At 40.7% G+C, this 23,773-nt stretch overlaps 1 protein-coding gene across 5 annotated transcripts in view; it reads right to left on the reverse strand.

Moving 5' to 3' along the window:
• The window catches only part of b3gat1a (beta-1,3-glucuronyltransferase 1 (glucuronosyltransferase P) a), a 71,543-nt gene that overhangs the window by 35,352 nt on the left and 12,418 nt on the right, over positions 1–23,773 (reverse strand). For 4 of the 5 annotated variants that reach the window (XM_076989997.1, XM_076990011.1, XM_076990020.1 and 1 more), the window contains one exon: positions 3,248–3,465. The gene's annotated coding sequence lies outside the window, so the exon portion shown is untranslated. Of the gene's footprint in view, positions 1–3,247; positions 3,466–9,705; positions 9,978–23,773 lie in introns of those variants that run through there. The other variant, XM_076990003.1, reaches the window with a different exon arrangement.

The raw sequence follows: 23,773 nt of genomic DNA on the forward strand, positions 1-23,773 counted from the left end.
ACTATATTGCATACTACTATAAGATCAGTAGACAGTATCCAGTATATACTGAGTGCAGTATACAGTATATATTTCGAACATTGCCCAAGTCTTTTAAGTGTGTAAAATTGTCATGGATATAGGACGTGCAGGAAAAACGGAAGCACACTCTCCAACTGAAGAGTTTAATGAAACAAATGAAAATGAAACTGAACATGAAAGTGCAAATTGAAACAAAAGAAAGCCAATGTAAAGACAATGACACACAACAGCCACATGCAATGTCAATGTAATCTAACTGAGGCTATAGATGGCAGTGGCAAAGTGTATTTTTGGTATGTTTCTTTATCCGTCATATAAATGTGAAGGTATATAATCTATAGTAGGCCTATTACACAGCATATTCCGAACAGAAAAGTCGCCCAAACAGTTGAACCACATCCCCACAGTTGTTTTTAATGAAAAAATATCGGATTGGAATCGATATCGAGCAATATTCAAATGCAAGGTTTTGGTATCAGATGATACAGAATAACTGCTACAGTGCAATCTCTGATTTACATACATATAATTAACGCAGTACTTAACAGCAAATCTCTTCCCTGTCACCACCTTACATAAAAACTTGCATGAGTCAAAAGGTTAATAATTGAATTACCATTCCAAATGGAGGATATGACACACAGGCTTGCACAGAATGTGACTGTCAAGCTATAATAAGCTTTTCTTCATATATGAGATGCAAACGTCTTTGGCTATACAACAAGTTATAGAAGTGTGCTAAGGACTGCCTCTTAGCACGCTGCTTGGAACAAGCAGTTGTTAGTGTCGCGCATAAACCTTGCACATGTCCACTTGAAAATGCTGAGGAAGTTCACGGACACAATGTTTCTAAGCCAAAAAAATAAATTAACTAAAACCACCACATTCTGCTGGAAGAAATCCTCTCTATATTCCTCATGCTCCAATTACAGGCTCCATAAAAAAGTGAAGAAAGCCAATAAATAAATAAATAAACAGTTCAAGGTCTAGATCTCATTTACTGCAGATGAGGAAAGGAGCATTTGCATGCTGTTCTGTGGAAGGCAGCATGAAAGGAGAGAAAGTGGATCGACCAATCAGTGACCTGATGCTAGACACTGCCTTGGAGAAAAGCTCTTTGGCAGTGAATAGTGACCTCTGGGAAGCAATCAGTCCTGCACGAGCAGTATGGGCAGATGACTTCCTGTCTCTGCAGGGCAATGACAGTTCAAAGTCATGGCATTTCTGCTGTCTGTTCTAGGTCCAACTTTCTGTTTCCACGTGAGCACATGCACTAGTAGCTTGATGATGGAATGATAGCAAGCTAATTTTTTTACGACACATCGATAATAGGAAATATAACGCATATGTGCATGACATGAATAATTATAGTTATACTGATGTTTATAAAGAACATGCACACCACATCACTCAGAAGTATAGTGAGAAGCTTTCATTATTGATCTTCAATTCCTAGTCGATAAAAACTATTTCCCTGGGGGACATGATACTATCCAATGTGTTGCATGTATCCTGATTGAAATGACCTTTTATAGTCACCAGCTTTGGGGGTTTTTTATTATTAGACATTAAAACTGCTCAATTAAAAAGCTGTATGTTCGTGTTACTCTTCACTGTGCTGTTATAGTAGCTGTTATATATAGCGCTATATTAATTTGAAGATGTTTAATGAAGAACATAAAAAGATCTGAAATCTCAGACCACATTTTTAAACCCGGTTAGTGTGCGTGTGCGTCTGCTAGTGTACGTGTTGGTACTGAAAGCCAGTCTCATTTAACTGCTCCTGTCTCAGCAGTGCCTGGCCTGAAGATTGAGTAAGCATTCAGCGGAGCTTTGCCAGACACAGGATCTATAGGGAAGGGTGGTCAGATCAGGAAAACGCATGATTAGACATCTGTCCTCTTAGGAAATTAGTTTTATAGCTTTATCGATACTTCCTGTTTACTAAAGCAGGAGCAACAGGCTCTCTTTCTTCCCTTCTGTCAATTCATCAGTCTTATCATGACTTACATTTGCAAACGGAGTAGCTTTCAGTAGTAATCCACTTGGGACACCATAAGCAAGTAACAAACAAATGCTCGAAATGTATTAGTCCATCACTGTCTTTCTCACTACATCATGCAGAGGCAGCAACATCCCTCAGGAATCCATGAAGCTCATGTCCCAAAAGAAGAAAATAAACCATACAAACCAAAAACACAGCCTTATTTTTTAAATAAGACTTCAACTGTACCATTCTTTGCTGTCTGTCTTCATCTCCATTATCAGATTTAAGTCAAAAGAGCCATCAGTGTTTCTGTCTTACTTTAGAAGCTTTTAACCGGATTGCTTGAATCACTGAAGGATGCAGGATTTCCAGTTGTGAACGTTTGTCCACAACAGCATCTGGAAAATCTTCTGCCAGGCTCTTATATGCACATGTGACCCAGGCACCCTACATACACATAAGCAAACAGCACTCCAACTCTAAAGCAGGGTGCAGTAATAATATCAAGGCCAGACTGCCCAGATGGTTCAAATGTGTGGATGTGTTAATGCTCTCTGTGCCTGTCAAGATCCTAATCCCTTCATCCTGATCTCAGTGAAAATAAAAACTTCAGAAAGGCTGAACAGTTACAGAGTGACCACATTTTAACCAAAAAACTAACTGATGCACTTTGGTCTCATGAATTACACACTATAAGTCTACATACAATAATTCTACAGTCTGATTAAATTCTGCTTATTTGACAGGATTCCCCCAGTCAGACACAAACATGCTTGTCACATTGGCTTGAGTTTTGATTCTTGTCCTGAGCAACATGCAGTCAAGACTTACATGTCATGCTGCAAGTGTCTCTGCTAACCCAGCATGTTAAAATTCATGAGCACTTCCCAAGAGTTTAGTTTAGACCAGGGGTGCTCATTACGTCGATCGCGATCGACCGGTCGATCAACAAAATTACGTTCGCCGCCACCCCGGTAGATCTTTCTGACTTGGTCATCTTATAAGTAGCTCGCAAGCTGAAAACTGTGGGCACCCCTGGTTTAGACCTATTTGAATCCAGCAAAGTACTCGGCCATTTCTTTATTTTCTTTCATTAATATTAAACATCAATGACCATTTTAAAACCTCATTAGTCATTACTCAAGCAGAATATCCCCTGCTTCAGCCCACCGGTCCGAACCAACAGAGGTTTTATTGCAGGGGTAAGGCAGCGAGATATAGTGACAGAGGGGTACTCACGAGCAATGGTACGTCCCTGCTCCTGTAACTGATGCCAGCGTTTCACTAATCCCGAGGCTTAATCCTCACACATCCGTACATGGGGTTGAGGGTGGGGGTGACAGCAGCGTGGAAAGGGGAGTCGGGGGGAACGTTCCTCCCAGGAGCAGGCGCAGGGCTCAGAGGGCCAGCTGGTGGTATCTGCACCACGTGTCCAGTCACGTCCTCAGAGCAGGAGGCTGTGGACACAAGAGGGCTCATCTGTTAGAGGGAGAATGGGCCATTCTCATCTGCAGACAAAGGCTCACATTGAGACAGAAGGCCAGGCCTCTTGAAGAGTGGAGGGGAGGGGAAAAGGGGGAAAGCTATCCACTGTCATACACAAGGCAGGTCCTAGTCACCCAGCAAGCGCAGTTTGATGTGTGTGCTCTTGATCTACATGTAGACACTGCATACACAGACCATGTTTCTGGAAGCAGAGGCTCTTGAATCTTAGTTATATCAGAACATGTAGGATCATCATAACAAGCTTTTATAAAACTCGAAAAGAAGGCGTTATGATTACTAATTAATTCACCAAACACAAAAGTCAATGAATGTGTTCACCTAAATTCAATGATTTTTCTTGCTGCAATTAAAATGTATTGCATAACTTCTGACCACCAAGCTTAGTTGGTGGGTGTTTCAAGAACGTTGCAGAACACGCATCTGAAGTTCTCCCAGTCTGAAGCAGCCATGACAGAAGGCTCCACTAAAAATAGAGCCACCTCTGAGGCCTGCACCCCCCCAGGAAGCAGACTTGCAAGACATCCACTTTAAAAGAAAGCAGACAAAAACATTACAAGCATTCTATATATATGGGGCTGATTCAGCTCTGTCCACACACTGTTCATAAAGTTGAATAGGTCTTGTGCTTCACTAAAGAGTATTTGGCCACACTGCCCAGACGGCGTCAGTACAACATATGCAGCAGCAGATGACATGATTTATGGATAGAGTAAAAGAGGAAACATGATTTTGAAGTCTCTTATAGGTTGCGGCCATGACTACAACAGTCACACTGCTTACCAGAGAGATCCAGAACCACTGGAATCAAAAGTAATATAAAAAAATTGGTCCGTACAAAAACAATTTCAAGATTTTGGGAAAAAATTGCAACAAAAGCATCTCATCATCAAACAAAAATGGATTTCATTTATGTTTGCAGCTTTCATAATACCGGGCCCACCTCTGTAACATGCGGTCCTCTCGGGTAAAAGCCAATGTAAAAGTCAGCACCTTCCCAGCAAAGAGCAGCTGCTTCATAAACTCATGGTTATCGATGTGTCCATATTCATGAGGAGTGTTAAAGAGGTCCCTCTGGAGGGCCGTTCCCTGCACTCTCCTGTGCTGACTGAGAGAGATAGGTGGCTGAATGTGACCTATGGGGGCTCAGTGGATTAGTATTGATCGAATGTGCCAGCCAACAGGCACCAGGGATGAATCAACACCTTATCGGTCTATGTCTGTCCCAGTACAGTCATAGAGATCCCAATTCCAGCCAACAGCCAATGTGAGTCTCCTTATAATGGTATCATAAAAGCAGAATCAGATGAGGTGTGTGTCTGTGGTTCACCAGGCTGCACAGGATTGACTAAAACTCTATATCATGATTGTACTGCTATATATTATGGTTGCAGTGTCTTGCATTATATTGCAAGGCTTGCCTTGAAGATTATGTGTATTTGACCAAAATTTGGAATCTTCTTTGATTCATCAGGTAGTTCATATACAAGAACATGCATACACACATGCCCTCATATACACAAAAGTGACATGGCATAATGGTTAAATACAGTGGTACTAGCGGGAACGGTATAATGGTTAAATGCAGTGGTATTAGTGGTAATGGTATAATGGTTAAATACAGTGGTACTGGTGGTAATAGTATAATGGTTAAATACAGCGGTATTAGTGGTAATGGTATAATGGTTAAATGCAGCAGTACTGGTGGTAATGGTTTAATGGTTAAATGCAGCAGTACTGGTGGTAATGGTATAATGGTTAAATACAGCGGTACTAGTGGTAATGGTTTAATGGTTAAATGCAGCAGTACTGGTGGTAATGGTTTAATAGTTAAATGCAGTGAAAGCTTATTGGTGGCCCAGGAGTTTCAGTCATGATTTCAAATGCAGGAAAAATAAGGACTCGTTTCTCATTACTTGACATGCATAACAACCATTTTAGTTATATAGATATTAGGGGTGGGCATAGATTAATTTTTTATCTAGATTAATCTCACTGAAATCTTGAAATTAATCTAGATTAAAATGGTTCATTCAGAATATGCGTGCTACTAAATGTCTTTGAGATAGGGTTTCTAACCATGCTTATGGCAGCTAGTGGCAATCCACTGAGCGAAGAGATTGGTCAACTTGTCTGATAGAGCTGCGCTGACCTTGCCTCAGTTGCACTCAGAGTAGTTTGGTGGCGACTCTTCCCCTGGGCTGCATCAGTGTTTGACCCAGCGTCAGCAGCATTAGCAAACGGGTGCTTTGCGTTTAAATGGTACTTCAGACTGGTAGAACTCCTACAATAAACTAATTCCTCGCTGCATAAGGTGCAAACAACTTTAGTCTTGTCAATGTCTCCATTAGGAAGCTTCTTAAAAATGAATGGCGTTAACAGCCCACCACTAATAGATATACTTCTACTTTGGACCCTATTTGTCACTACTTTTTAAATTATAGATATATACAACAGTATAGAATTGCATTATATATAATTTTATCAGGCCTTGGTGGCCTGATAAAATTGGGCATTACCAGTAGCTAAATTAAATTAAATTAAATTAATTAAAGTAGTCTTAAAGTTACATCTAAAATGTGCAGACATCACTAAATGAAATGGCAGTCATGATACTAAGGACATTGTATGCCTACCATAGTATCTGAAAGCACTTATCATTCTATATTTGTACACAGAGCATTAAAAGCTAACGTCCACGTCAAACTCTCTGAATGGTGGACACACACCACTATGCTCATCTCATACCAAGATGTACGGGACTAGGTCTGTCACCATGGTAACAGTTTTCACCTCTTCATGGACATGGTTGGAGGGGGATCTGTAGGGGGATCGCACAGAGAGAAGGAGCGAATGAGAGAGAGAGAGAAAGAAAGAAAGAGGTAGAGAGAGAGAGAGAGAGGTAGAGAGAGAGAGAGAGAGAGAGAGAGAGAGCGCACTGCACATAAAAATAATCTCTCTACACGGCTGCCTTTCTGACTCATCTCTGTGTCTCTGGGGCAGAAGTAGTGCAATATAGACCTTGCATAGTGTACACTGGTTTACAGTTACCTTGTGGTAATTTTCTTGTATAAGAAACAGAACCACATTTTTTAAACTGCTTTATTTCACCTTTAACAATTAGGAGTCCTGTTCATTTGTGGGGAGTATAAAAGGTACTGTGAGGTTACCTCAGGTTCTCTTCAAACACAACCCCAGTGATGTTGACTTACCCCAACAGGCTCAGGTTTAAACAACAGGAAACATGGTCTTCACCCACCTGACTAAATCACTGCTTCATTCCTCACACTGCGTATGCAGCTTTTATGACTCTCGGTTTAAATAAAGTCTCTCTCACTCTTTCCATCTGTCTGTGTGCCTCTCCCTCTTTCTGTCTGTCTGTCTGTCTGTCTCCCTTTTTATGCCTTTCTGTGTCTCTTTCTATGGCCTTGTATTGTGTACCACAACTGCAGAAGGAAATGTGGCTTTTATATTTCTTTCTACTTCTTTCCCTTTTACAGTTTTTCTTTTTCCATTTTGTTCCAGTTGGTTTAGTGGCTGAAGGCCTCTTTCTGAGGAGTGCTCCCAGAAAAGTCTTTAAAATGCCAAGTAAAATTTAAATATTACCTTAAAAATGATACAGCTTAATCACTTAACTCGTGATGAAGGACCTCTGTCTTAAATGTTCTGTTTCTATAGAAACCTTGTGCACTTCACTATCATTTTACATATTTTACTACAGTATACTGAAGTCAATCATCTGGAGTCTTCATCAGATTTAGAGCTCAGAAACCTGAAGCATGAATAAATGCAAATAGCATAACTAGCAGAAAATATTGGAAGTAAAGGTCAAATTCTGTCTAACTCCCCACAATCTAAGATCCTCAACAGTTTATGTTGTATTTATTTATTTGCTTTTAATCCATGCCTACATCCCGCTGATATTTTGCTCTGATGGGTGATCAAATATGTGTATAATAAGTACAGAGTCTTTTCGTATTGTTGTTTTTTGACATGCAGCAGCTAAATACTGATCTGTTTCAGCTTCTTTCATCGAGGCCCATTATGGAGCCCAGTGATCAGCATCAATTACCTCTCGGCCACTGAGAGTGTTTGAGGCGTAAGTGGCGACAGGCACAATTGGGATGCTGATGTCAAACCGGCACAGTGCGTGCCTTCATGCAGCGGCTGGAAAATGCAGCGGTGCAGGACAACAAATGCTGCTCTGCTGAATCTTTGATGAGCGGTAAAGTGATGCGGCGGATAATAGCCCGGTCCAGGCTCGCTGGAGACGTCTGTCATTCGACCAAAAAAATTGGCAGGTTTGCAGTGAAAGAATTTGTCATGCATCTTGTGCCACCGGTATGATTAATTCAAGCAAAACTTACGCTAAGTAAACGCATCTTTTTTTTTCTCATAAGTGGCGGCTATCAATAATTCAGTGGTGGCCAGGTTCAGCGTATGCCCCGGCAAAGTTCAGCCCTTATGCTGGCTGAAAGAGATAGGGATTTGGGAAAGGTTTGTGATGCAGAGAGCCTTAGGTAAGGGATGAAGAGGAAGATAGAGAGACAAAGACAAAGTGACAATGAGAGAGAGAGAGAGAGAGAGAGAGAGAGAGAAAGAAAGGGGGTGGGGAGATAGTGTTGACAGCTGGTTTTCATCCAGCCATATAAAAAATGTGTTGTGCAAATAGGGCAAATGTTCAGGGCAAATGTTCTTTGCTTATACCAATAAGAGGCCTTGGTCAAGACTCTGAACACTATGCTTCCCTATCACTGAAACATGACTGAACATTATATGCCACTCTGGATAAGAGCATCTGCCAAATGCTTTAGGAATACTGCCTTCAGTTCACATCCAAATTATGATGAATACAAACGTCCAAACGAAACAAAACACTCAATGTAATCTGAGTAGTAATTACCATTAAAAACCTCAGGCAAATACCAGTAAGCTGAGCGTCCCTGCTGTGGTCTGCACCCGTATCCACACTTCACAAAGAGGCTCGAGGCCTCATGAACATAATTCTCCCACTTCTGTTTGTTCACCTGCATAAAAACACCACTGGAACCTACAGACACAAACCCACATGTATTTCAATGAGAATGGCCCTGATATCACAAGCAGCACTCCAGAACAAATGTGCTCTTATCTCTGGGCATTTAGTTCACAGTATAGCGATCCATTTTTCTCTATAAGGATCACTGGACAGCACCTTCCCATCTACAACTGGAGAATGCCTGTTGCACAGACAGTGGTTAAAAAGGCCATAATATAGGTGCCTCCTGCTAAAACAGCGATAAATTCACTGGATTCCTGACCTGCTAAATATTCACCCTCTTCAAAGTTCAACAGCCTTTTTAAAATTTGTTGAATAACAATAAATCCATTCATTGAAAAGAATATCTATGTAAATAGCAAACAAACAGCCCATTCATGTGTACTTGTAGCAGGATCAGTGGGTGTCAACAAAAGAACTCAGTGACACTGTGCTGTATATTGCCACAAATGAGGAATTAATTATACTGGCTCCTCTCAAGGGCTTGGGCGCCATTATTTCACTGTTTTCCTTTGCCTCCATTGCTATGGGATGAAGAAAACATTCCTTGCTTAACCAACACAAGGAAAAACACACACGCATACACACACACACACAAACATACACAAATTTATAAGACCTGTGGTTGTCATGACAACAAGTTAACTTATCCCTCTACAACCAGAGTGGCGTGTGTGTGTGTGTGTGTGTGTGTGTGTGTGTGTGTGTGCGCGCGCGCTGAGGCTGGGGGGGCATCAGAAGCAGAAATGAGCATTGTAGTTAAGTGACTGTGTCGAAAGTGAACCACTCACGAGCGTGCTTGCGTGTGTTTACGGAGGTATGAAACAATAAGATGAAGTGGGGGACCAGTGATGACCCTAACCCAAGAGGCCTGCCAGACATGCACTGCGGTCTGGTTTCCAAGATACCTTGTGATTGCACACAGGCAGAGGGGTTGTCACCTCCTGCGATGGGGAAATTGAAACAGGGAGGACGCATGATTGAGTGCGCCGCGCAGAACAACTCCCACTGCCTCGTCTGAGCAACATCTACGGCACTAGCGACACGGAACAACTACCGGCCGCTGCGCTAACGGTGCATACTGGGAACCCCCCCACCACACAGAGGTTTATCTACCACACAAAAACTTGCGTTTGCTTAGATTGCGTTTACCTACCATCGTACAATCGCTCGTTCCTTGCACGTGTTGCCTCGCGCCGATGTCGCGAGCTCCGTTGGAGGACGCGCGAGACCGTGTAGACTCGAAGACCGACGCCGAATCGCCCCGACTGCTCCTTCACGGTCGATTCTTTGCGAAAGGTTTTTCATTAGAGAAAAGGTCTCGGCTCCAGCCAGCAGCTGCAGTCACACAGATAGCAGCCGGACGTGGGTATTAGCGACGGTCTCAGCCTTAGCCGTGGAGGCTGGCAAAACTTAAGTTCAGCTCCCCTGCACCAGCTGCCGCACGTAGCGCTCCCCGCCGGTAGAGGACAGGCCGCACAAAGCCCCCATCAGCTCAGCCATCATCATCTCCAGAACTATATCTGATCATGTCCTAAACACACATACGCACAAGCCCTGAAAACAGATATACTGATGTGTACAGAAAGTGCTACTGGGACAATACAGCCTAAATATGTATGTTAGGCAGTCTTACATTTAGACCTCCTACAGGATTTTAAAGCATTCTGCACTTTAATTTCATCCTCTCAAAAATCATCATAGATTGCAATGTACAAATTTGCATCTTTCTCCAGCGGGAACACTTCGGAGTAATAGCTGTTTTCTTAGCACGCTTTAAAATAAATAGCCCAGTGAGCCTACGGTGTTTTCTCAGTAAGAACCTGCCTGTCTCTGCAGAGATGCTTTGTCAAACTCTTGGTGTGGTGTTGCACAGTGCAGGGCCCTTTAAAAAGTCATGCCTTCTTCATCTCTAGATGCTGTCAGTCAACCTCCCAGTCACTTTAACTGCCACAAGGATTCAATTAATCCTAGCAAGAGAGGTACTCCAGTTCATTTTCACCCTTGACAAGTAGTTCACCACTGTTCTGTTTATTCTCTGTCTCTCTCGCTCGCTCGCTTTCTTTCTCTCTCTCCCTCTCTCTCTCTGTTTATTCTCTCTCTCTCTTTCTCTCACTCTCTTTATCTCTCTCCTCCCCCTCCCCAAGGCACTACACTGCATGAATAACAATAACACAGGACTGAACTCTCGAAAGTTCAAGTCTATGATATGTACTCAAGGCTAAGGTTGTACAGACCTAAAATGTTTGTTTTGTTATTTATTTATTTTTTTTTTTGTGAATTTCAAAAGGACCAGAGCTAAATTCTGAAGAGTGTCAAAAAAGGCGTTGACTTTGTTGGCTTTCTGAGAATAAACAAGGATTCCTGTCCAGCTATTGGCACCTGTTCATTTATTTTTGCTAGCCTTCCATTTTAAAGCATAAACGAAAACAGAGAGATATTATGTCTATGCATGTTACTGGGTGTCGACCTGCAATGTCTGAAGGCTACATGGAAGGTTGCATCTTTACAGTCTTGGTTTTGTCTATGCCCAACAGAGTTCTTTGCAGATTTCAAAACAAATCAAATTGAAGCTTTCATCCTTTTAAACCAAATGTTTTATTTGTTGGCTGGTTAAATGGATGAATTTGTTTATAACTTGAATATTATGAATTTGAATAAAACAATGGAATCTGTCTGTTACAGACCTATCATGAAATTGTCTTTTTTTTAAATATTATTTTAGTACTTAATAGAACAAAACTGAATAATTCTGAATAGTTAAAACAGAAATAACTAGTTTATTGCAGTAAAATGATTCCTAAGCTGAATCAAGCAAGAATTATTGAAAATATAACTGATCCAGTGACTTTAATACTTTTCTACAGAGCTTTCAACAGCACATTCTATCATACCCTATTCAAATGGAGTTATCTCACCTACACACATCTCACACCTACAGTCACCCTACTCGCCTTCATACTTATATTAGATGTCCTAAAAATGGGACAACGGCCTTGTGAGGAGACCTTATCTTGTTGTGTTCTTGACACTGGGAAAGTGAGGAAACAATGTCAACCTCTACCATACACTGGGGTTTAGCTAAGCTAGAATATAAGTTCAATATGAAATGCTCTCTGTTTCTTTCTTGCTGATTCACACCAGCCTAATAGTGACAAAGCACTGCAGTTCATAAAGAAGACTATAGAATACTGGTGTACGCCGTAGTCCACACCAACCACCTATTAATACACACATCTGATATCATTTGCCTGATCTGAAACTGACCTTTTCAGTATGACAGATAACATGACATGAAATACAAATCTTTACAGTGTGACCTCTAACCATGCATAACTTTACACTGAGTCTGTATAATTGAACGTAGCTGACTTGGGTGGATGAGGGGGGGCAGGCTGGACCACAGGTGCAGTCATTCAAACAATGAGCAGTCCCATTAACACGCTCCAGCAATCGAAATGAATGAGAGAGGAAATTACAGTACATGCGGCTCTCACAGCCCCATGACTGGACGGCTAAAGAGGTAGTGCACCTTCTGCTAGAACTGAAAATCGCTTGGCACCATCTGCATGCCTCTGTAATTACAGTCACAGGAGGACAGTAGGAGGCCCATGCTAACTATTTCATTACAGCTTCAATAATGTGCCGGAAATGGGTGGTATTTCATAGGGTCTCGGGCGACAGTGATATGTGTATTATCCAGGGGCTGCACCAAGAACACATGGGCCAAAACAAAACAAAAAAGCTAATTTCTCATTGAGTGCAAATGCATTGAAAATAAGAATAACTGATCAAGAATATTAGAGAATAATCAATAAATAATCAGCCTAAACATGTCTAGTAGGTGCAGTGAATCATTTAGCAGTGCATTTTTTGCTATTTCTTGCTTATTATTATTATTTTCTAGAAAAGCAACATAAAAATGCAGATGTATAACTAACTTAAATGAACATCTGGTTAATTACTTAACTTTAATGAACATCTGGTTACTATACTTAACTTTAAACAGACTTTTACTGTACTACCTATACATGAACAGGTATCCAAGGCAACAATGAAGAGCTGATGCAACTCAAAGTACATTTATAAAATTTGAATCATTTAAGCTAATTTGGGTTAAAATATTCTAATTATCACCATTATTAGTGCTTCAGTAATTTGAAAAGGAAAATGAATAAGCCAATAGCTTATTCTCTCAAATCATGTTCATTTCAGACAATGTCCTGTTTATCTCATGGACACCAGCATAGGAATAAAGATTCATTTAACTTCTACATGTTAACAGGTTAACTTCTACTTCTACTTCTGTTTCAGAAAATACTACCAACCCAGTGACTGTACAGTCTTTAGAAATAAACTCCAGAAAGACTTCAACTCGATCTTAGATATTGATCTGATGCACTTCACCACTGCTCCCTTGTATAGTGTATACCACAACTTCCAGGATTCATTTTATGATGAAGATGATTGCTTTGTTGGAAATACACATACACACAACAAACACCCACATTTGTTTGTTGGCTTCATCTAGTACTCTACATCTTTGTAGAATTCGTCAAGAACCATTTAGGAACCCATCAGTTTGGCCTCAATGCACCTGTACTATTAACTTGCAAAAGAAACCCTAATCAACCCAAAACCTGCGCAATGAACTGTCAAAAGTCACAACCGAGATGAGTGGTGTATCTTTAGTCCAGAGTGTGGAAAGGCATATAGCTGAAATGCCACATTGCTCAGCAATGAACTGTCCTCTGAAAGATCCAATTATAAGAGAATGACAAGGCACTTTCATCTCTCTGCTGCCAGCCCCAACATCCTCCAGGCCACTATGTTTAGTTCACTCCGAGTGGTGTTACATGAGGAGCGCACAATGTGTTTCACCCCCCACACACATACAACATTCCATACCAAACATTTATCGTGTAGTCAAACAGTGAGCAAACATGCATCCATATTTTTGTTTGGCACTCACTGAATAGAAAATGTAGATTTCGGAACAGGGTTGTTGCAGGCATAAGTAATAATTGTGGACAGATCTAAGACGTGCAGTAAATATTCAGATGGAGCAAAAGCGGCATTACCGGGGAAATAGCATCTGCCAGAAGTCCAGAAAAAATCATTCATGCTGATGGATCAGGGCAATGTGTCAGTGCGTGTTAATATTTCACTGTAAGCTGAGCTGGCAAAAACCAAGGCACAATAAACTGGGCCTAAAAGTTTAGTCTGCCTCAAAGAAAACTGCTCCATTCTCCTGCTTTATTTTCAGGCTTTTTCATTCTTGATTCGATTCTCAGTTCTTCTCCATCTACAAGTCTACCTTTTCTCCCTGCATATGGAATAAAATCAGGATTCAGACGCCATCACAGCTTATCGCAGTCGTGAGCCAAGGCTTTCACTATAACTACCGCGGAGGTGCTTGTCAAGACTGTTCTGTCCACAGCCATAAGACGAGGCCACTGACGTAGAGAGAGAGAGAGAGAGAGAGAGAGAGAAAGAAAGCAAGAGCAAGAGAGACAGAGTGAAGGGAGACAGAGAGGAAGGCAGATAAAGTGAAAAAGAGGGGTTTCAACTCTTGATGAGATTGCCTCCATCTGTGCCCTGAAGGATCATGGGAAATGAGTCTGTGCTCTTCACTGTGGTCTTCTTCACTCACTTCACTCACTCTTCCTGCGATGTTCCACTTCGTCAGTTTCTAGTGAAGGTCTTACTACCACACGAGTTTCAGTTTGTTTTAGTTTTCAGCCTTGAGCCCATCCACGCTGTGGCCTAACTACACAAAACTACACACAGAACATTTCCAGTGGGAAGCACCAGTGTGAGGGGAGATTTCATCCTCCAAACTACAAATGAAATCTCATGCAATTCTTATGCAATTCAGTGCCATAGTGATTTTTGGAGTCTAAAATTACAGATCTTTCCAGTGCACAAATTTAACACGGAGAATTTTGCGATATTTATATAGTTCTTTTTTCTTCTCACTTAGAAACTTGTTTATGTCTGCATGTATGTTCTGTTTGGGACTTATGTGTGCTTACTCTTTAGTAAAGCTTAGTGATGCCAAGTCTCCCCCATGCAACTACAGAAAGAACATTGCGTTAACACTGAATAAAAATGATAGAAACAAGTAAACAAAATTACATTGCAAGCTAGTGTCAGTAAAAAGGCAGTGTATCTAAATTCATATTTGTATGCTTTCAATAGGGTTCGGGGGTGGTGGTGATGGTATGACAGTGGGAGGGGAAAGGACATAGACAAACTCTAATCTGAATTTGTTCCATAACAGTAGGACAAACTGAAATGGAATCTGAATGAAAATAACAACAGAAATATAGTAACAAGTGTGAGAGAGCTGAGACTATCCCAGTCATCCCAGAACTCCATTAAACAACAAGTGATCAGAATCCAAATTCCCAGCTATCTCAGATGTGAAAAAGAGCCTCCTTACAATCTCCTTGTGATATGTTGTGGGAAGAGTACAGCTACATTCTTCTTAAACTGAAGTTTAATTAAGCAGTGCGTGTCAAACTCGTATACGATCTAATGAACGTGTTGACAGCATTTTTCGCTAACTTCCCTACGCTCGTTCACGAATGCTCATCGCAGGTACGGTCCGGTCCGGCAGCCTCCCCCGTCACCGTTAATCACACTGTCCTCTTCATGCTATCTCGAACCAAACAGGTCTGTGATAACACATTTCACCCAAAACTCCCAACAGGCTGTTCTTCAAAGCATTTTATGTTTCTTTTTTTTAATTTTAGACTTCAAGGAAACCCAATTCATGTACATACCTCAGACATTGGCTGAGAGTTCTCCCCTCTGAGGCAAAGGCAGCACGGCTGAAGTAAGAGCTCAAGATGTGTCCCTTCAGGCACTGAACCAGCAGTGTGTCCTTTACTCCAAGGATACACGGAGGAGAGACATCATTGCCATGCATGGCAGAGCTACACCCGCATGGTTGTAGGCAGACAGGCAGGCAACATCTTGCATGGGTTTTCACATACATATATACTTTCAGACAGGTGCATATATAATTTTGCTTAATTTTCCCCATTGGAGAAGAAAGTTATACATTGTCACTACACTTATAACAATATATTTTTGTTCATAAATGTAAGACTTTTTCATGTAATTGAAAAAGGTTATAGTTAATGGCTCAGAGGTTTTAAAATTCCATAACATTTCTCATAGCTCTGTGGTCAACGCACAACAATTATGCTAAATGTTTGATTAAAAGAGAGAACAAATCTGAATTTGCCATGAACGCAATAAATCAACTGTGATTATTTATTCTTCCCAGCACCCAGGTGCTCAGGAGAAATCAATAACATATGCAAATACCCAAACAAACACAAGTCACAAATCACCATCCATAAAACAAACACCCAAACGAACACCAGTCATGAATGGCTATCCATAAAGCAGAAAGCAGAGAGAAACAGGGAAATTACTTTCTCTGCCTGTGGACACAAAGCAGAGCAAAGCTTTCTTCACACTATTTACAGGAAAGAATTTAGTGGGCAAAGGAAAGACAACAGAAGACAAATAAATGAAAGATGACCGGATGGTTGCTTCTTTTCTTCTCATTTGGTCCATTGTGGCTGCTGAGAAGCTTCGTCAGCCTTATCGTACGCTCGTCAATTCTGGCATAATTTATAAGGCAGGCTTGTGTAAAGGCATCTTAGCTTCTAGTCAAACAGACATCCCACGCTTTGTTTAGGTGAACCACACATGATGCCCATTGACTGTCCTGTGCTCCAGCAGGAGTTATTAACTGAGGAATGGAGTCAGACATTCATGGGTGCTGACACCAAAGCAAACCCCCAAAAGCAGCAGTATCATAGCAATGAAATCTGCTCAGGCACAGATGGAACCACACATCGCAATGTAAGCACGGATATTTTTAGAGAGGTTAGACGGTGCTTGCAATGACCTGATATGCAGGCTGGCAAACTGCTTTGAAATGGTCTAGGAAGACTCTGAGTTTCCCCTTCAGCTGAAGAGACCTGCATATATTCAGTCAAATCCTGCTGTCAACAGATACGATACGTACCGAGCATGTGTGAGTCAGCTCCACCAGTTACCAGCTGAGACCAGAACCACTGTATAATTTGTTAATCCTGTGCATCAATGCCTCATGGTCACAAAATTAATGATAATTATATGTATTTTTCAGTGTCCCAATTGTTATTTTCAAAATGTGCATTTACAAATATTTGTTGTTCTGTTTTGTTTCACACTTTCCATGCAGGTGAGCTCATCAATTTTTAAAACAGAATCTAAGACTTGCCTATCTGCCTGTTTGGAAAGACAAGAAAAATGAGCCCTTGGCCAAACTGTCTCACAAAGCCATTTCAAACGGACCAGTTTTCAAAGTATTAGGCTGTGACCAAAATTCAGTTTGTAGCCCCATTATAGTTGCTCAGTGTTCTAGCCAGAGTACAATAGCATAACTGCTTCATGCTCAGCAGGAAAGATGCTTGAAGTAACCAAAGATGACTCAGACGTAAGAGCATTTTGCATAGCTATACAGGAAAACGCCGGAATGGTCAGATAATCATTTTGGGTTTTTTTCTACTTTGGAAGCCCCTTTTGAAACACATCACACATGGATCATGAAGCAGAAATGCCATGCAGATATTTTTAGAAATATCTTGGCATCTCTGACACAATCTATTCACATTAAAGCAGTCCATCAGTACCTAAATTTAATAAAGGTATCCACTCAAACCTCTAGCTTTATCACATGCTGCCTATGACATTAGCTCCATTCATTCTATTCGCTCCTGCTGTTTGAAATATAAGACTCAAATTGCTTTATCCCAATTTTCCGTAGCCTACTTCAATGACATGCCGTATTCTTAGCAAATCATTTAAGATGCAATTTTTTCTGCTTTTAGCTGGTCTCACTGAAGCCAACTAAAAGCAGAGGGAGCTATCTGTCATGAATTACATAGCCAGTCAATGGTTTGCAGATTAGGAAGAAGGAGTCACATAGTTTATGAAGAAGGAGCATGAGAAATCAGAGATCAGGTGCTATAATATAGCCAATTCATATTAGAATTGTCATTCCGGTCCCTCTCTATGTACTCTGCCTAAGATTAATGAACAAGAGCGCTCACTAGTTCCTGTGTGATCATCTGTCTTCAGAGATGTCCAGTGGCCCACAATGGTGGCCATGACAACACAATCAGGACATCTCAGGACAATATCATCTAACTCATTCATAATTCTCTTGCCATTCAATAAACGAGAGATCTGATTAGGCTTCATAGGTTCATCGGACATGCTGTAAATCATATTTAAATCAGACCACATGCATCCAATTTTGCTTCAAGCTGAATTCTAACCAGCGGAACCAGAAGAAAAATTGTTGACTCTGCAAGCTTTTGTAACTTGGCTCAAACTGTTCATACCCCTAATTCTACCTTCTAGGAATTACGGCACAAGCTGAACATGAAATTTAGAATTAATCCCAATAATCTACAAAAAGCACATAAAACCTAGCAAAACCCCTACATTTAAGAGAAGTGTTATTTGGTTTCTGCAGCTTGTTATTATTCTTCATGGAGTACAAACATATGAGACAACGGATTAATTAATCTTCTCTTCCAATTGCAAAGCACTTATGCCATTCTACATCCTCATCGCTGTAACACATACCTTCATCCCCCTTAAAGGACCCCACTGCCATGTCCATACTTTAATCCATAGTCTTAGTGACAGAGTGCTGTTCTGCAGCAAACCATTACTAGAAGGGCTTTGTTGCTCAGGCTAACACAAACATGCTCTATATAGACTCTTCATCCTCATTACTGGTGTCTCATGGCTATGGCATCCAATACTGCAAGGCCCTCTCAGTCTTTTCCCATTCCGTTCCAGATAAGCTTTGGTATACCCCACTTTCAAATGATTACTGCCATTTATTAGAGCATGTCTAGAGAAAGAGAAGGTATTTTAGGGTTCATGAGCAGTAGTATGGGCTGCATCAACAATCTCATGAAAACGAGGCTACTGTCAGATAAATGACATGCTAAACACATTCTTCCAGAATGCCTCCTTGTGAAGTTTACTGACATATTCTAGAATTGCATGACATGTTTTCTTGTTTAATCATTGTTATTCAAATCAGAACTTATTTTTAAACAAGCCATTGTCTAACAGTCTAACACACCTGGGCGCATTTTAGTTTTGAACCAAACCATAACAGCCCACTAATTAGACTGCCTAATTGTCTAAAATTTTGTGATTTAAAAGCATTTGCAAAGTACCCACTCAAGGGCCCAACACTGATAATCTGAAATGAAATGTTTTGCATTTTATGGTTTATTTGTACTAATGTGTTATTGTATTTTCTGTCTATTTAATCATACTGTAAAAAATATATATACAAATGTTTTAAAAAGAAAATGTCATCTACATTGACATACATTTATGATATTTATGAAAAAAATCATGAAAGGGTGCCCTACATAGAACAGAAACAGAAACACCTCTCCTGTCTTTACTCGGGATTTAAGATCCTTCTTTAAAAAGACATAAACATACCTCTTCCAGACGATGAATTCTTTTAGATTACCTCAATTTCACAAATAAATCTGAGGAAGGAACATTTACAAATGAGTGTGTTTAGTGAACAGATGATCAAGGTTAGGGACCAACTTTCTCTAAAGAGGAAATAACCTTGAAAAAGAAATAAAAGAAGATGGAGAAAAGAACCTTGGACTGAGTGAAGAATTGAGTTCCTGTTTTTTTTTATATAAAGATCTGTACCATATATCTGCAAAAGTGGATTAACATCGCAATCACTGGTTAATACCAGTCCTTCCCATTAAGGTTATACACAGTGCCACCATTTCTTACATATTGCTTTATCTACCACGTACGAATCTACTGGGTGCAGTAAAAAGCCTCTTATCAGATTTGTGTTTAGCTCACCACATTCTCAGACCTCTGCACTCTTTGTTCATTTAAACAGCTTCATACCATTTAAGTGGCCTTGGAGGATAAACTTTATCTAGGCTTCTCCCTTTGCAGATAGACTGAATACTGGACTGGAGAATAGTGGGGGGGGGGGGGGGGGGGCACTGGAGATGGGGCAGGAACACAGAGAATAGGGAACAAAATACAGAGAGCTAGTATAGTGCAATCCATCAAAAATGTCACTGTCCAAATACTTAGAGATTGATCTGTACTTCAAAGGCGGTAGCAAGCAGGATTTGTTCAAAAGAAAAGGACATTTCTTTAGCTTTTAATGCTTATGCCTTTTTAAAATTCTTTATTGGAATAACTTCCGAAGTAATAGAAAATGCTGCTGTACCAAGAAAACCCACAATATTCTGGCTACAACTCCTGTTTATAACTACAATAAAAGTGATTCTTTTTCCTCACTTGATCAGTGTGGATGACACTCACCTATCCAAACAATAAGCTGGTGAGGGGTGCTGATGTCGGCATGTCTTATGGTAGTGATAGTGGTGGGACAACCCTCACGCTCTTGAATTTAAAAGGGTTAGGTGACCTTAGCAGTGTAAGATCAAGCCAGAGGACACTTTCGTTGTCTGTTGCATGTGTTTTATCTACATATCTGCTCAAATGACAAATGCAGGGTCTAGGGACTTAACATTAATTATGAGAAAGAACATGGTTTTATTTATATTTATAAAAGTTTCACTGTAAATGATCAGCACAGATAAACACGAGCCAGGGAAGCTGCCTTGTCTGAATCGTGTTTGATTTTCAGTGTCAAACCGGACACTTGATACTTTGTACAAGATTAAGAGAATATACATATATATATATATTCCATCTTCCGTCTTTTAGTGCATTTGCCTATTTTATTTTTATATCAATTACCACATCTACTGAAAATCTCTGATAAAGCTGGGTTCTGAATTTGACTAAATTTTAGGTGATAAGTATCACGTTTAGGCCTGTCTGCTTTTCTTATGACAGCATGGCTGCTCAAAGCTCATCTCTTTTCTAGGACTGAGCCAGATGAAAACAAAAACCAGCTTGTGTCTAATGAGGATCAACAGCATGAAGATGAAGATGATGAAGCTGTGCTTCTCCTGCCCCATGAGCCCTCCAGGTCTGTGGTTTGATTAAAAGCAGCACTGCATCCGTGCAGTCTCGGGAGAGAGAGTGATCCATGGCCAGCATCTGGCTCTGTCAGCTTAATCCTCACTAGAGCCCATACGGCTGGAGACGCGGTGAGCAATTTGCACTTCCAGAGAATAGAGGTGCTGATGAAGAAATGAGAAAAAAAAACATAAAAAAACTAAAATGGCAATGCGGAATAAGTCGTTCTCCACCTCTCCCTATGTAAGAGAGCAGCACAGTCTCAGACTCCAGCATGTTACCTGACGCAAGGAAAACAGACACAACTGCAAAAACCTCGAGAGACAAAACTTTCTGGTCACGTAATATGGTGTTTGTTTACGGCGTGACGCGGTTCACCTGGGGTTCTGCCTCCACCTGCTCCACACCTTATTTCGCACAAATGCAAAGAAGCTAGGGCACGGTGCTGTTTTAATGAGAACTCCATGGAGGAAAACATCTCCGAACTGGCCTCTAAACACAGCTCACGTGAACCGTGAGCTGTACAAAAACCACCTTGAGTTTCCTCCCTCTCCACCCTATGAGGGTTCAGAGAGAGAAACCACACATAGCGTGTTACCATGGAAACAGGAGGAACAAACCAACTGTGCCAGTCAGCGTAGCCGTGCCAAGGTCCGGGCCCAGACTGGCATGGTGCATCTCTATACAATCGCATTAGTGCAATGCAGGCAAGGCACCTCCGGATCAGAATCCCATAGGGACCCAGACCCCCAGGGGACTAGTTTTTTCAGACCACATATCTATTCATCTGTGCTGGGCAGTGCGAGATATGTAATCTAACTCTACGCTCTACAATTCTAGTCTGTTTTCCGTTTCAAAACAGAATTAAGAGGTGTGTTTACCCTTGTTTCCTTCCTTTAACAAGTTATATTCCCACAGCCTTTAAGCCTATAAGACACGACTGCTCGTCCACAAAAGAGCCAACAAGGAATTAACAAGAGATACATTTGTTTCCATGAAATGAAATGAAGATGTGGCAAGACAATGCAGCAGTGTGGCAATCACAGAACGCTATACTCAACTACAGTAATCAAAATAGCTGTGGTTTTTAAAAGACTTTTGTTTTGATAGGTTGATCTGGAAAAATGCAAGAACAAATATTTTAAGGAACATTTTTTATCAGACAGCCATTGGTCTCTGTCACAAGCCTAAAAAGACAAACATTGTGATGCATTTTCAAATTATGGATTTAAAAATCGTGACTGGAACGCTTTAACTTTACCAAAGCCACCGGCAAAGCAAGTATTCAAAATAACCTGTATGATTACATTTATCACACACCTGAAACATCATTATCACAACCTTGTATACTATATTTAAAGGCGTAGAATAAAACATGAGGAACAATTAGAAATCCATAGCCATTATCAACCTGTGTGGGCATTTCATTGGCCATATTGTGCCTGGTATAGAACTCTATTGATTTTTTTTTCTTCGATCTCAAAAGCTCATCTCCTCACAGTTCTTGATTCATCTTGCAATGTTCAGCTGAGCATAAAAGTGCTCATAGCAGGCAACACTTAAAAACAGGAAGGAGATGTTAATTCTATAGACTCTCAGACAGATTTTTAAGTCGTCACAATGATTATGAAGTAAAGCATTTCCCGTGTCATGCATATTTAGTTTAATACAATTTAATACTCTTGAATGAATTGTCTGCAACCACTGTCAAGCTGGTTAGCCGATAGGCCTACAAAAGTACCTTTTTATTTTCTGAATAATACATGCTTATTATATATTTGCACTTGATGTAATTCATTTTTACTTAATTCAAGTAAAAACAATAAAAGTTGAACTGAGTGGTGGAGAACAACCCTCAAAACTCTAATCTAGTCCAAGTTCAGACTCAGAAAGCATTTCAAAACTAGTCGTCACCCAGCTGCTGTAGTCCTGCACGCTGTGCTGACGCTTCATATCCATATGTCGCAGAAACCACATTCTCCCTCAAATCAACTGCTCATTGAGTGAGCACAACGAACGTGGTGGACTTTAATTGGCCGTGGTTTTGACAGGCCATCTCCGTGAGTTAAGCTGATGAGGTGGACTGTGTGTGGGAATGCCTCCTCATGAGACTTAAGAGCAAAGCCAGGAGTCGGCTGGAACACTGAGAGATGCGCCTAGACACCCCCTCCCCATCCCCCATTGCAGGAAAGCTGTTTGGAAAAGAAACAAGCCCAAATTCTGTAGAGAAACTGGCAGGTTTCTTTAATTTTCTGTTTCACTGACATTATTGCATGGACAAGGTTCTATTTACACTTCTATAACAAGCATTTTTTTTTTTTCGTTCTTTTCAGTGCCCAACATGGTAGTAATTGGGCAGAGTACTGCAGTTATGCTACTGCTATCCTGTCATCTCTACCCATGTCTCTGCATTTTTTAATCTTTGTGACAAAGGCTAATGATTCACTTCTACTTGTAATATGATACACATAAAGGAGGTCCAGTTTTTACATCAGGACTCCATGCACCCTAAACGGTTTCTGTTGTAGGCCTACACATTCTAACCATACTTAAGCATACTTAAGTATGGCAGTCATGGTCTGGTGGTAGGGAACTGGTCTTGTGACCACAGGGTTGTGGGTTCGATTCCCAGGCCTGAGGTGCCCTTGAACAAGGCACCTAGCCCCAACTGCTCCTTGGGTGCCGGGCTAGGCCTGCCCACCGCTCTGGGCACGTGTGATCCACAGCCCCCTAGATAATCACTAGTGTGTGTGTGTTCTAACTGCACAGATGGGTAAAAAGTGGAGGACAAATTTCGATTGTGGTGAAAAATGACAAATTGACAAATATGGCACATTTACACTTAAACATACTAATATATAAATCAAGCCAAAAATAGATTAAAGACAAAAGTTTACAAAATATAAACACAAAGATTTTACTTTGTGCAGTAATATACTAGATATATGATACGTTATATATATACTTTTTATATGAAACTTTCCCTCTGCCAGAAAGACAAAGGAAGAGTGAGATTTTGTGAAGACTATTAAGTCAGCATTTTCATCATGGGTGGCACATCACTCCTTGACACAAATAACATTCTGCTGTGATTTGGCCTACGTATAGTGTGCTGATGCTGTACAATGCAACACAACATTGACTCC

The sequence above is a fragment of the Brachyhypopomus gauderio genome, chromosome 2 (genome assembly GCF_052324685.1).
Source record: "Brachyhypopomus gauderio isolate BG-103 chromosome 2, BGAUD_0.2, whole genome shotgun sequence".
NCBI classification, from domain to species: domain Eukaryota; kingdom Metazoa; phylum Chordata; class Actinopteri; order Gymnotiformes; family Hypopomidae; genus Brachyhypopomus; species Brachyhypopomus gauderio.